At 36.5% G+C, this 12,165-nt stretch overlaps 1 protein-coding gene across 1 annotated transcript in view; it reads left to right on the top strand.

Annotated features, from left to right (window-relative positions):
* The window catches only part of LOC141499800 (uncharacterized), a 446,129-nt gene that overhangs the window by 7,225 nt on the left and 426,739 nt on the right, over nt 1-12,165 (top strand). The gene's annotated exons all lie outside the window — the stretch shown is intronic.

Below are 12,165 nucleotides of genomic sequence, written 5' to 3'. Positions count from 1 at the left end.
AAGGCAAGGGAAATGGAGGGTTAAACCCTTAGTCTGTCTCTCCTTTCACCTCTTTCACCCTCCTCAAAAGTATTTTGCATCTGACTACCCTGTTCCACAATCTTCCCTCTCTTCTATCACCTCTTCTCTCCTTCTTACCCCCTTGTCTCCTTCTCCAACTTTCCTCTAGAGCAAGATATTTCTATAGTTAATTGAATATGTATGATATTCTGTCTCTGAACAAGTTCCAATGAGAGTAAGGCACACATCCCCTTTCACATTCTCCCCTATTCCACTCCACTGAAAAAGCTTTTTCTGTGAAATAACTCATTCCCTTTTACCTCCCCCTTTCCCTTTTCTCTCAGTACATTCCTTTCTCACCCATTAACTCCATCTTTTTAATAATATTCCTTCAAATTCAACTCTCATCTGTGCCTTATATATATATTTTTCAACTGTCCTAATAAATGAGAAAGTTCATAGGAGTTACCAGTATATCCTCCCATGCAGGAAAATAATCAGTTCAACATCATAAAGGCCTTTATGATTAGCCTTTCCTGTTTATCTTGTCATGCTTCACTTGAGTCTCATATTTGAAGATCAAATTTTCTATTCAGCTTTGGTCATTTCATGAGGAAAGTTTGAAAATCCCCAATTTCATTGAATGTCCATCTTTTCCCCAAAAGAGTATGTTCAGTTTTTCTGAATAGTTGATTCTTGGTTGTATTCCAAGCTCTTTTGCCTTCCAGAATATCATATTCCAAGTCCTATGATCCTTTAATTTAGAATGTTAAATTTCATGTTATACTGTTCATGGCTCCTTGATATTTGAATTGTTTCTTTCAGATTGCTTGCAATATTTTATCCTTGACATGAAAGCTCTGAAATATGTTTATAATACTTCTGGCAGTTTTCATTTTGGAATCTCAGGAGGTGATCAATGCATTCTTTCCATTTCTATTTTATCCTCAACTTCTAGAATATTAGGGTAGGTTTTTTTTTGATAATTTCTAGAAAACAATGTCTAAGTTCTTTTACTTTTTTTTAGGATTTTTTGCAAGGCAAATGGGGTTAAGTGGCTTGCTCAAGGCCACACAGCTAGGTAATTATTAAGTGTCTGAGACCAGATTTGAACCCAGGTACTCCTGACTCCAGGGCCGGTGCTTTATCCACTGCACCACCTAGCTGCCCCAAATTATCTCTCTTGTATCTTTATTTTATTTCTCATTTTAACATTTTATTTGTTTTCTAATTATATACAATAGTAATATGTACCCATCATTTTTTGCAAAGCTCTGAATTCTAACAACTTTCCCCCCTTCCCCCCCCCACAGAAGGCTGTCTGACAGTCTCTACATTGTTTCCATGCCATACATTGATGTAAACTGAATGGTATAAGAGTAAACATAAGAATAAATATAAACCCCCTCTCCCCAAGAAGATGAGAAATCTCAAGAACAGAGAGAGAGAGAGAGAGAGAGAGAGAGAGAGAGAGAGAGAGAGAGAGAGAGAGAGAGATGTATTTCAGTCTGTGTTCAGATTTCAATGGCTCTGTCTCTGAGGTAAGTTGCTTTCTTTATTGTAAATCCACCAGAGAAGTTGCTTCAATATTTTTCCCTCAGTTGCTATTACTAGTTGTACCTCCACTCTATTTCTCCCCACTCTCATTTATTCTTTTCTCTCTCTCTCCTTTCATCCTGGACCTGTCCAAAAGTGTGCTGAATCTGAGTACCCTCTCCCTTGACCTTCCCTCTCTTCTATCATCTATTCCCCCCTTCCCTCTCCCCATTCCCTTTCATCCCATCCATTTTGTCCCATCCTTCTCCAGGATAAGATAGATTTCCTCACCCTATTAAGTGTATGTCATTTCCTCCCTGAGCCATTCCTGATGAGAATGAAGGCTCACTCATTCCCCCTTGCCTTCCCTCCCTCCACTCCATTGGAAAAGCTTTTTCTTGACTCTTATGTGAAATCTCTCAGCTTCTTCTTCATCTCCTTTTCCTTCCTCCCAGTATTTCCCACATTGCCCTTTACCACATCATACCGTTATATTTCGCTCCTTCCTATGTCCTGTCTATATAAGCTCCTTCTAACAGCTCTTATAAATGAGAAAGTTCATATGAGTTATCAATATCTTCTTCCCATGGAGGAATACAAACAGTTCAACATCATCAAGTTCCTCATATTTAGTCCCTCTCTTCTACTCCTTCTATAGTTCACCAGAGTCCCGTACTTGGAGATCAAACTTTCTGTTCACCTCTGGTCGTCTCAATAGGAAAGTTTGAAAGTCTCCTGTTTCACTGAAAGTCTTATCTTTTCCCCTGAAAGAGGATTTACTGGGTTTTAATGGGTAGTTGATTCTTGGTTGTAAACCAAGATCTTTTGCCTTCTGGAATATCATATTCCAATCCCTATGAACCCTTAATGTAGATGCTGCTACATCCTGTGTAATCCTGACTATGGAGCCTTGGTAGTTGAATTGTCTGTTTCTGGCAGCTTTTAGAATTTTCTCTTTGATTTGGGAGTTTTGGAATTTGGCTATAATATTCCTGGAAGTTTTTCTTTTGGGATCTCTTTCAGGGAGTGACTGGTGAATTCTCTCAATTTCTATTTTACCCTCAGCTACTAGGATCTCAGGGCAATTTTGCTGTATTATTTCTTGAAAAAAATGAAGTCTAGGATCTTCTCCTGGTTGTGGCTTTCAGATAACCCAATAATTTGTAAATTATTTCTTCTGGATCTGTTTTTGAGGTTGGTTGTTTTTCCAATGAGATATTTCACATTTTCTTCTAATTTTTGGCTTTTTTGGCAGTTTTATTTCTTCCTGCTTTCTTGCAAAAGTCATCAGCTTCCTTTAGTTCCATTTTGCATTTGAAGGAGTTATTTTCTACAGAGAGCATTTTTATCTCCTTTCCCAGCTGGTCAATTCTGCTTTTTAAGGCATTCTTCTCCTCATTTGCCTTTTGTTTTGCTTTTTCCATTAGGGCTAAACTGATTTTTAACATATTATTTTCTTCAGTATTTTTTGGTATATCTTTCACCAAGCTTTTGATTTGGTTTTCATGATTTTTTCTGCATCTCTTTCATTTCTTCTCCCAATTTTTCCTCCACCTCCCTTAATTGCTTTTCAAAGTCTTTTTTGAGCTCATCCATAGTCTGATTCCATTTTTTATTTATCTTGGAGGTTTTGGATATGGAAGCTTTGATTTTGTCATCATCTGAGTATGTGTTTTGATCTTCCATGGGAATAAAGTAATTCTCTATGGTCAGATTCTTCTTTTTCTGTTGTTTACTCATTTCCTCAGCCCAAGACTAATTTACCACACTTGTAAGGCTTTGGGGTTATTTTTTTTGGGGGGGACACCTCACTGGGACCTTTCTTCCTCCAAGGTCTTATGCTCTCTAGTCTGTGCTTTGATATGTAGATGATCACAGCACTACCCTCTGCCCTGGGGCTATAAGGAGAGATCCAGCTTGGTTATTTAGTATGAAAGGCCAAACTGCAATATGTGAGTGTAGGCAAACAGCAGAGTTTTACCTCAGGGAGAACAGAGAAATCTCTGCAGACTTTCCTTACTGTTTCTGGGGGTGTAGGCTGCTTTCTCCTAATTCTTGTTGCAGATTCTGCAGCCGTGCTCCTCACCCCACTCATTCTGGTGGAGCAGAATTCTCTCACCGCCCCTTCAAGCTATTTCTGCTGATCTCTGGACTGCACTGGACTGTGCTGGGCTGGGCTGGCCTGAGTTGGGCTGTGCCAGGGCTTATTTCCAACCCCCAATCTTGGTGAAACACACCTTTCCTTCGGAACTTCCAAGTTATCTTGGACTCGGAAAATGTATCACTCAGTCTTTCTGTGGGTTCTGACCCCTCTACATTTTGGCTAGAGCCATCCTTTGTTTTTTGGGGGTTTGGGGGGATTGGAGTTCTCGGGAAATGCTGCCTTCATGCTGTCATCTTGGCTCTGCCCCCCTCTGGGATCTGTTTTCAAAGTCAGTTATTTTTTCCAGTGAGATAGTTCACATTTTCTTCTAGTTTTTCATTCTTTTGGTTTTGTTATAGTGTTTCTTGATTCTTACAAAGTGGTCACCCTCCCTTTACTCCATTCTACATTAAGAGGAATTATTTTCTTCAATGACCCTTTGTAGCTCCTTTTCCATGTAAGCCAGTTCTGCTTTTATTTTTAGGGGTTTTTTTTGCAAGGTAATGGGGTTAAGTGGCTTGCCCAAGGCCAGACAGCTAGGTAATTATTAACTGTCTGAGGTCAGATTTGAACTCAGGTACTCCTGACTCCAGGGTCAGTGCTCTATACACTGTGCCACCTAGCTACCCCCCCCCCCCCCCAGTTCTGCTTTTTAAGGCATTCTTCTCCTCATTGACTTTTTGGACCTCTCTTTCCATTTGGCCCAGTCTGGTGTCTAAGATATTATTTTCTTCAGTATTCTTTGGTAATTCATTCACCAAGCTGCTGATTCATTTTTCCCATATTACTTTCATTTCTCTTTCCAATTTTTCCTCTACTTTCCTTATTTGATTTTCAAAATCCTTTTTTTGCGTTCTTCCATGGCCTGAGTCCAATTCATATTTTTCTTTGGATGTAGAATCTTTGACTTTGTTATCTTCTTTGGGTGTATATTTTGATTTTCCTTATGACCATGGTAACTGTCAATGGTTGGATTTTTTTCTTCTTCTGTTGTTTGCTCATTTTCCCAGCCTATGATTTATTTCTGTTAAAATGGTGCTCTGCTTCCAGGTGGAGGTGCATTTCCCAAGCTTTTGGGGGATTTTTGTAGCTGTTTTCAGAGATACTTCTAGGGACCTGTAAGTTTTCAATTCTTCCAAGGTCTTATGGGAGGTTTTGACTGCTTTTCTGACCTGTGCTCTGGTTTGTGGGTGACACAAGCCCTCCTTTTTGTCCCAGTCCTTTGGGGAGGTCTTTGTTCCACTGTAGCAGCAAGCTCTGTTGTAATTCTTCTCCTCTTCCTGGGGCTATGACCTGGGACTGTAACCCAGATCTGATATGGGCAAAACAACAGGATCCTGCCCTAGTAATAGCACAGAGACCCTGTAATCTCCTTCTGATGCCCTAACCATCCAGGGGCTGAGATTTCTGGAAGCAGCAGCTGCTACTAGTTTAGTGGTGACCAAGGTCTGGGGTCTGCTCTGCACTACTGAGGCCTGCACTAGACTGAGCTCCATTCTCACCCTGGTGTAGCAAACTGTTCTTGCTGATCTTCCACAATATCCTTGGCAATCTCTGAGCTTAGAGGTCTGGAATCCACTATTGTTGCCCCTGACCCAGTTGTCCTGCAATCTGTTCCTGCATGGCTGGGGCCTTTTTACTCTGGCATGGCTCGCACTTCACTTCACTCCTCTCTCACCTTCCTGTAGATCCTCCAAGTTGTATTAGTCTGGAAAATTGTTTCATTCAGTCTTTTTGTGAGTTATGCTACTCTAGAAATTGCTCAGTTATTATTTAAAGTTTTTTGGGTAGTTTGGGAGAGAGCTCTGGTGAGTTCTTGCCTTCATTCTGTCATCTTGGCTCCACCTTTATCTCATCAAATGAATTTCGAAAAGGCAGGGGGTGCTAATCATGATATCAGAAAAGGCAAACAAATAATCATAGTTTAAAAACAGACAGGCAGGGAAGCTTCTTAAAGGTATCATTGATAACAAAACAATATTATTGTATCAAATGGCAAAACAATCTATATATTTGAAGAAATGACTAATCAAATAAAGGTGGAATGGTTCATGAAATAGCTAGGATGCCATTAGAATAAAGGAATACATGTTGGGGAGAATGATATTAGAAGACTGGAAAGACAGGAGGGGAGAAGGCTATAAAGGACTTTGAAAGCCAAGTAGAGCATTTTATATTTGATCTTGGAAGCAACAGGAAGCCAACAGAGTTTAGAATAATAGAGTGATATGAAGATTTGTATTTTTAGGAAAATTAGTGATTTAACTTAAAGGAGGAATGGAGAGAAACTTGGGGCAGGCACATTCATCAACAGACTAATCTAGGCATGAGGTGATGAGGACCTGCACTATAGTGGTAGCTGTGTTAAAGAAAGGAGCATATTTGAGAAATTTTGCAAAAGTGAAATGAACAGGCCTTGACAATGGACTGGATATGGATTGGAGAGATAACGGGAAGTACAGGATAATTCTTAGGTTTTCCAGTCTGTGAGGTTGGTGTGACTCTATAATAATAGGAAAGGTTTAGGAGGAAAGATAATGAGTTCCATTTTGCACATATTGGATTTGAGATGTCTTCTGCGCATTCCATTTCAGATGTTTGACAGGCACTTGGAAATGTGAGATTGGAGGTTAGTGCAGAATTTAATACAGAATAGGTAGACTTCAGAATTATCAATAGATAATAGAGATATAAAAACTTCAAAGGATCTGATGAGATGTCCAAGAAAAATAATATGGAGTGAGAAGAGAAGTAGCTCCAGGATAGGCACCTGAGGAACCTATAATTACAGGGTATAATTTGGAGGAGGATCCAACAAAAGGGACAGAGAAGATGCAATCAGATAAGTAGATCTAGAGAAAATGGTATCCTGAAAACCCAGAGAGAAAAGTATCAAGGAGGAGAGAGTAATCTTTATCCTGAAGGAATGGTAGGTCAAAGAATAATTCTTAGAAATAAAACATAGTCTCATCAAAGAAAATTATAATAATGAGAAAACAAATCAAAACTTTTTGGAATATAGCTGAGGCTAGGAAGAAAGCAGAGAATAACTGTAAAAATTTAGAAACTTTATTGGAGGAGAGAGAGCAAAAAAGAAAACATTATCCTCAAAATCAATGGAGAAATGGTAAAGGGTGATAAAAACTGTTAAACTATTTTGTTTCAGTTTCTCTGATAAGAAGAATGATTGTTATAATGAAAAGGAAATAACAGAAATGGACAATACATAAATAAGGGAATGGTAAAAAGAATATCTAGCCATTCTTCTTGAGTTCAAGGTAGTTTTCCATGCCCTTAAATCTTCTCTTCTGAATATAGAGAAACCTTTGGATGGGGAATTTTAAAGGGATAGACAGTTATACTATACTGTTCCAGTCTTTTCTAAAAATATTTCCATATCTCTACTTCTCATTATATCACATATTATTTATTATTTTTTAAATTTAATTTTAAATTATTAAAAATCTGTTTTCTCTCTTTCTTGCTCCCTTCTGCAATTGGAAAAGAAAGTAAAGCATAGATCTTGTAAACAAAATAAATTCCCATAATGACCAAGCTAAAAAAATAGTCAGCCTTCACTCTTATGTCCATCATCTCTGTGTTAGGAGTATAACATGCATTTTAGAGTAGAAGTAAACCTAAAATAATTCCTTCATTTTTCATGCTATTAAGGCTAACCTTTTAAACATCTTACCCAAATATTCAGGTTGGATTTTGACATTTTGTGATCCAATAATCAACCTTTATTCTGAAATTCACTCCTGATTTTAGTACATTCCAAAAAAGCAAATTGGTTTGAATATAGTAATGAAAAAATGACAACATTCCAGGGACATATAAAATAGTATAACAGCTATTTTCTAGTCCATTCACTTGGCTTCAATCTATGCTACTGGAGGCATCACAACTCAGCATACAAACTCACCATTTTATATTTGCTATGAAAATCTGCTTCAGTATATTTGTTCTAACAAATGGAAGGCACAGGTCAAAAATCTGTCCTTATTAATCAAATTTGGTCAATAAAAGATTCCAGGTGCCAAGGTATATGCACTCATCTTCCCTGTGGCTCTACAGATGAAAAGATAATAGAAAGATTTCCATTTAATTGCATTTTACATCTGCAATCTGGTTAGACCTTAAAGCTTAATACTAGGGCTCATAAATCCTGATTAATGTTAATTCAGGACCCCAGATGTCTATGCTAAAGATACTAATGGAGGCAGCTTTGTGATAGCTCTTTTAAAAACTAGGATCACATCAACCTTTTGCAAGAAAGGAGTTCAAAGCTAATTCAGTATCAAGGAAGGCTTTCTGCCAGGTTTAAACTAGCTTAATCAAAGAAATCATTTAAAGTATGCCAGGAATTGCTTTGCATTTTAGTTATATAAAAAGTAACCATTAAGATTTGGGACTTAAGATAGAGTCAGGACTGTTGATTATCTACAAAACATAAAAGGGAAAGAGTTTTCATTCTTTTTTTTTTGTATAAAATGCTTTTTGGAGAAGAGAGCTTTTAATTCAAATCCTGCCATTTTAAATGACCCTAGGTGATAGTTGAGGGATTCCAAAGGTTCATCTCTCATAGCTATTTTACTTTGACAATACTGTTTTCCAAGGAAATTCATAGGTTTGCCTCATATTTATTCTTCCTCTAATTAAATTTACCTCACATGTTGTTCTTTATATCATCACAGTTTACTGGTTGGTGCCAGAGGTTTTTTTTTTTTAATTTTTTTTTAAAAGAGAAAAATCAAAGAGAATGGCAGGGTTAAATAATTCACTAATATCCATTAGGTAATACCCACAATACCCCTTCTTAAAAACAATTTACAAGGGTAATTTTGGGAAAAGAAACAAGTAGTCTGGGATTGGTGGCATATGCGTGTAATTCCTGTTATAGGGAAGATGTAGCTGGTGAACTTTTGAGCTCAAGAGTTGTGAACTGCAGTACAGCTAAACCAATTTATTGTACACACTAATTCCAGCGCCAATATGGAAAGTCTCTTGGAACAGACTGCTGAAAGTTGCAAGAACAGATGTAACTGAGAAATGGGGTAAGTCTAAACTTCCATGACTATTAGAAGTGGCCAGTGTATTTCCAGAGTAGGCAATGTAGGCAGATCAAGTAAGAAAAATACAAGGAGGAGGAAGAGAAAAAAAAGGAGGAGAAAGTGGAAGAGAAAGAGGTGAAGAAGAAAAATAAGGGGGAGGAGAAGGAAAAAGAGAAGAAAATTACAGTATAATTAATTTTTTAGAAGTGGAAAAGGTATTCATCAGGTTAAATTATCCAATAATAGCTGCATTAGCTTCTCTCATTACTTATGCTGTAACTTGAGAATAAGTTTCTGGGAACTTTAGATTTTATAAGTTGTGTGAACTTGGTGTGTAAACAGTTTCAAAAATCATTGTCTGAAAGGAAATTCTATTTAGACAAACACAAAATTAATATTCATCACAGTCCTTCCATTGCTAATGCCTTTTATTCTGATTCAACTCTACTGCTTCTATGTCATCAGGTTAAGTGAAGACAACTTGCAAATTAAAGGAAAATCCAAAAAGAAGAGGCAGAAGAGATTAAATTTCTTTTATGCCTATGCATAAATTTTATATAGTATAGTTTGATTTTTTGGGGTGTGTGTGTGTATGAAAAACATGTTCAGAAACTTAGTATTGTACCTTTGGAAACTGGAAGAAAGGTCAGTCACTTTGTAAAAAGAATGATGGTGGTACTAAGTGCCATTTATTCTGTTTTAAGATTTTATCTTCTTTTTATCAGTATTCTTTGTTTTTTTATAGGAAGTTCATGCCCAAATATGTCCTTCCCCAATGTTTTGCTCAGTGAACCATCCCTTGCAGTAAAAATTAAAAAATAAAAAGCAAAAAATATAAAGAAAAATTATCCAATGCTTCCATTTTGACTAACAATAAATAAATTTCACATTCATAGTCTCTTACTTGTGCCAATGAAGGAAACAACTTATCTTGGTTATTTTAATTAGACAGTATTCAGCATCTCTTTCTTTTGGTTTCTATTTATATTTTTGTCATCATGTATATTATCTTCCTAGTTGTGTTTCCTATACTCTAAATCTGTATAGAGTTTTCCAGGTTTCCTAGAACTCTTTGCATTGCTCACTTTTTTATGGTACTATATCAATCAATTATTTATCTAATATCTATCAACTGCTAGGTATAAAACATACATAGTCTTGGCCTCTGAGGAGCATACAGTCTATTGGGGAGATAACATGGACAAATGCATGTATCCATTCATATATGGTACATATAAAATAGATACAAGGTAAATTTAAACTGACACTTTGAAGTAAAAAAGTTAGAGTAGGGAGAAAACTCCCTTTAGCATCACTGTTAGGTTCTATGAAACATTGTTAGAATGATTGAAGAAGACTATCAGTTGAAGCTCTCATATATCCATAAGAAGTAAAATCAAAGAAAGGAGTGAGAAGTAAAATCCTTTGACTTAGTAGGCCATATTCAAACGTCCAAAATTTAGGCAATAAGAAAGAGTAAGTAGAGGTCTTAAGCCAAAGGGTAGATTTAATGTTGTAGATATCACTGAGATTTAGAGGGATAAAATTTGTGACTGCAATGTGGCACTGAAGGGGTCTACCTAATTCAGGAAAAAAAACCCTAAAGGAGGTGAAAGACTTTCAGATAAAGAAAAGGGAGAAAGATTTTATATTGAGAAGGCATACTCATGTGAGGAAATCTAGGAACCTGTGGGGGGTATCATGGTACAGAATATTTTGATGAAAATCCATGAAGGAAGAACCAGATATGATATCATATTTGTAATATTCTGTGGAATACATAGTAGAAAAAAGAAATATATGTTCAGCAAGCAAAGTAAAAATCTAGCACACAAAAGGCCTCACTTATCCAAAAATCAAAGTAAAGAAACTAATAACTTTTTGACTTATATTGCTTATTAACAGTCAAGGAGGACATTCTATTCTATCTCTGATTCTCGAGAGTAATGAACTACTTTCTGGGTGAAAATAATGGAAACCTTGAAGGGATATAACTCCCTTACAGAGTTTTTAATAGAGTAGAATCTTTCCCTTCCATTCCCCCAGATTTAAAGAAAGGAAATTTCAAAGACTTCAGAGGATACCTAGGTAGAATCTCAGAAATTAGCATTCTACAAAGTAAGACAAACCATAGATGGGTGATGCTCAGGAATTAAACTGAACATACAAAGACTCAATTCCAGTGAGGAGGACAAATGGGATTTTTCTCAAGAGGTCTAAATATATGCTTAGGGAACTCACCTACCAACTTAGGTATTAAAAAGCAATGTATAGAAGATAGAAGGGAGGACAGATAATTTAGGATAAATATAAGAGCATGGCAGAGTTCTTAAATTGGATCAGGAGTGTAAAAAGTTATAATAAATTGAGCCCGGCAAGGAAGTTAATGGTAAGAAAAAGGTTTGTATTCATTCATTCATTCATTCATTCATTCATTCATTCATTTATTGTAGCTATAATGGGAGAAAAAGGATAATCAAGGAAGAGATAGGAGTTCTATTTAAAGTGGATAGGATGATGATAACTGACAGCAGGGAGAAGGTAAAACTTACTAATTCTTATTTGCTTTTGTTTTCTCTGCCAAGGAGAAAGACACAACAAAAATGGCTCACAGGAAGTTCTTAGTACCCAAGATAAGTAAGAAGATAATAAACGAGTATCTATTTTCTCTTGATGAATCAAGACTAGATGAACTGCATCCCTAGATTCTTAAAGAACTAGAGTGGTGTAGTAACTGAATATATGGAAGAATGTGAAAAATGAGAGACAGGTACCATCTAATCAGAGAAGGACAAATGTTTTCTAAAGGAAGAGACTACAGATTACAAATTGTGGGCTAAAAAGTTTGATTTGGGGCAGCTAAGTGTCACCACATCTAAAGCATAAGATTTGGAGGTGGGAATACCTGAGTTTAAATCCACACTAGCTGTGTGACCCTAGGCAAAGTTATTTAACTTGAATTTGTCTCAGTTTCTTCATCTATAAATTTGAACTATTAAAGCACCAACTTCCTTATGTTGTTGTCAGGAGTGCCTGGCACATTGTTGTTCCTTCATTTCAGTTGTGTCTAATTATTCTTGATCTCATTTTTTTTTTGGTAGAGGTTCTGAAATGGTTCACTATTTCCTTCTTCAGTTCTTTTTATAGATAAGGAAAACAGAGGCAAAGTTAAGTGACTTGCTCAAGGTCACATAGCTAATAAGTGTATGAGATTAGATCTGAACTCATGAAAATGAGTCTTCCTGGCTCCAGACCTGGCAATCTATCCACGGTCACCTAATTACCCCACCTGATACATAGGAAACATTATATAAATTATTCTTATTTTTATTGATTTTAATTCTTGACAAAATTAAGCAAATTATCAAAGACATGGTTAGTCAATTTAGAGAAAGAAAAGCAATAATTGCAAATAGTCAGCGCTACTTCATC

This window comes from Macrotis lagotis, chromosome X (genome assembly GCF_037893015.1).
Source record: "Macrotis lagotis isolate mMagLag1 chromosome X, bilby.v1.9.chrom.fasta, whole genome shotgun sequence".
Lineage (NCBI taxonomy): Eukaryota > Metazoa > Chordata > Mammalia > Peramelemorphia > Peramelidae > Macrotis > Macrotis lagotis.
Note: the sequence above shows the minus strand (reverse complement) of the source record. Positions and strands in the feature narration are given on the sequence as shown.